The sequence below is a fragment of the Equus caballus genome, chromosome 14 (genome assembly GCF_041296265.1).
Source record: "Equus caballus isolate H_3958 breed thoroughbred chromosome 14, TB-T2T, whole genome shotgun sequence".
Classification (NCBI taxonomy): domain Eukaryota; kingdom Metazoa; phylum Chordata; class Mammalia; order Perissodactyla; family Equidae; genus Equus; species Equus caballus.
This window is the reverse complement of record NC_091697.1, coordinates 11,150,448-11,153,742: the sequence shown is the minus strand read 5'-3', so window position 1 is coordinate 11,153,742 and position 3,295 is coordinate 11,150,448.

The window sequence follows — 3,295 nt, the reverse complement described above, 5'->3', positions numbered from 1 at the left end:
TCAAAGTTTGCTGTGAATTAGAGCACTTGGACTCTTATACAAGCTTCTCAAGTTCTTCTTGGAGTCCACAGGAATTCTCCAAGGAGAAAATACACTAATTATCTTCTGGGATGGAAATATAACAATATGATTTTGGTTTTTTCCGTAGTAAATGAATGTTTCCAAAACAATAAACTACATAATGAGAAATTGTTACATGCATGAAGTTTGGCCTCTGAAATATAGTGATTTCACAGTGGAAAAAATTAATAGGACTGCAAAATAAATCTAATGATACAGGCCAGACGTCTAGCTCTATGACCAAATATCTATGTACCATTGGGGTGATGACTTAAATTTTCTGAAACCCACTGGCCTTTCCCAGGCAAATAACCTGTTTACTTGTCTCAAAACCTTATAAATATGTATATAATGAAATAATATGAAGGTATAACCTATCATAGAATTTTTATTTAATAGAGATTACTATACCTTTTAAAGTGCTACACTTCTCATTTTATTAAGAGATACAATTAGACTCATTGAAAGTTTAATAGAGGAGATGAGATGTGAACATATAACTGGGAAGTATGAGGGAGACGGGACAGTATGCAGATGTCTGTAACATTCTGTTTAATAGAACCTTAGATATTAGAGCACTGAATGGGGCAAACACAGGGTTTTGAGTTGTAAAGTCTTGTTTTTTCTTGGGGACCCCATATAGAAATCTGTAGATTAGTACCTGGCAATATACTTAAAGAAAGTTTTCAGAAAATTGTTAAAAATGCATAGATGTCTGAGTACTAAATCCAGAGACTCTAAATTATTAGTTAGAGGATGTAGTTCTTGAAATCTGAATGTTACAGAAAAGGAAGAAAGAATGAATGAAAGGAAGGAAGAAAAGAAAGTAGCCAAATAGGGAGGGAGGGATTAAGGAAAAAAAGAAAGAAAGAAAAATGATATCTGTAGATAAGTCAATTGGGAACAAAGTATCTATTAATGAAACACAATCTCAAATGATGTATATGGTCAAAGTAACTCTAACTAAAATTGAAGAAGCATTTATGGAAATATGGATAAGGTTATTCTATGACTTCTATGAAAATGCAAAGGAACTAAGGCAATCAAAACAGTTATGAAAAATTAGAATAATGTTGAAAGACTCATATAATTTGATTTCAATATTGATCACAAAGCAATAATAATCTGGAGAGTGTGGCATTGATGAAAAGGTAGCCATCTAAATTTACAGAACAGAATACAGTCTTCAGAAATGCATTCATACAACATACTCAATTGATTTTTCACAAAGTTTCTAAGGAAAATCCACAGAGGAAAGACCGTCTTTGTTTCTTTTTAATGATGCAGAATACATAGAATAGCCTAATGCCACAACAGACATTCACTCATTCTGTGTACCATATGTAAGACTTGTCTCAAAATGAATCTTAAACCTTAACATAAAAACTGGAGTGGCGTCAGCAACATGGCAGAGTGAGGTGTTCTCTTTGTCTCTCCACCTTTTGAACTACAACTATGGACACTCACTGACCAACAGAAGAAATCCAGCAGCACAACAGGGCACCTCAGAGACACACGCAGCTATACATCTGAGGGTGGATGGACTGAACCCCCAGCAAGTGGCAGAGATAAGTGACCACACACTGCCCTCTCCCTGGTAGCCCTGTGCATGCATACAAATGCTTTCCAATCTGGTGCAAGCACCTGAAAAGTGGGAACATGCAGCAGGGAAATCATAAGAGGAGAAGGTGCTAACCTTTAGCCTACACTCATGGTCCCTTTCCTGGCAGAAAGAAGGAGCCCACCACACCCCTGTGCCATAAAGGAGCAGGATCTGCCTCATCCCAGCAGGGAAGCCCTGCCAGCCAAGCTCAGTGGCCCCCATGGATTGCAGATGGCAAACAGGGACCTCAGCTGATTTTCACACTTGGGCAAATGCTTCCCAGGCTTGTGCAAGTGCTCATTCTGCAGATGCACTCCCAAAGAGGGAACATGTCCCAGGAAGCTGCTGGAATAAGCCCAGTAGCTTTGAGCCCTCTGGTGATCATTTGCTGGCACGGAGGAGGAGCTCAGAGCACCCCTGAGGCCCCAAAGAGTGGCCCTTGCCTAGTGAGGAAGGCCTTCCCAACAAGAACAGTCTACACAGATGCCTGAATGAATCCCAGGATGGGGAAAGCACCCATAAAGACTTCACAGCTTCCAGCAGATGGGGATTGGCCAGAAACACTGCTCCTTCTCCCCCATAGCAGTAACAAAGGGAATCTGCATCCTAAGAATACCACAAATGCCCTGACAAAAGAATAGTTCATCAAACACTATGAGAAACTGCAGCAACAATTAAGACCAGAAGGAAAATGACAATTCTCCAGAAACCAACACTGAAGACACAGAAATATACAACCTAAATGAAAGATAATTCAAAATAGCCATTATAAGTAAACTCAATGACTTACAAAAAAAAACATAAAGACAATTCAGGGAGTTCAGTAATAAAATGAATCTCTTCACCAAAGAGATTCAAACTATAAAAAAAACAAGCATACATTCTAGATATGAAAAATACAATTAATGAAATAAATAATAATCTAGAATTGCTAATAAATAGAATTTATCTTAGGGAGGAAAGAGTTAGTCTTCTTGAGGATAAAAATGGAGAAATTCTACAGGTGGAGAAGGAGACAGAATAAGATGTTTTAAAAAAAGTAGGAATTCTTTGAGAAGTGTCTGACTCAATCAGGGAAAGAAACATAAGGATTATAGATAATCCAGAGGGAGACGTGAGGGAGAAATGAGCAGAGAGCTTGTTCAAAGAAATAATTGCTGAGAACTTCACAAACATGAGGATCGTTTCAGATTTACAGATAATCAAAGTTAATCGAACACCCAACTTTATCAATGAGAAAAGACCCTCTCCAAGGCATATAATAGTAAAAATGGCAAACGTTCTGGATAAAGAAAGAATATTAGGAAAAGTAAATCAGAAGGAAATAACCTAGAAAGGAAACCCTATCAGGCTGTCAGTGCATTTCTCAGCAGAGACCCAACAGGCTGGGAGAGAATAGAATGATATATTCAAAACACTGAAAGACAAAACCTTTCATCCAATAATGTGTTGTCCAGTGAAACTTTCATTGAGATACAATGGAGAAATAAAAGCTTTCCCAGATAAACAAAAGCTGATGAAGTTCATCAGCACTAGACAACCCCTACAAGAAATAATTAAAGATGCTAATACAATGGCAACAAAAAGGGAAAGGTCTAAAAAACTCTAAGCAAGGAGAAAAGTATACATGAT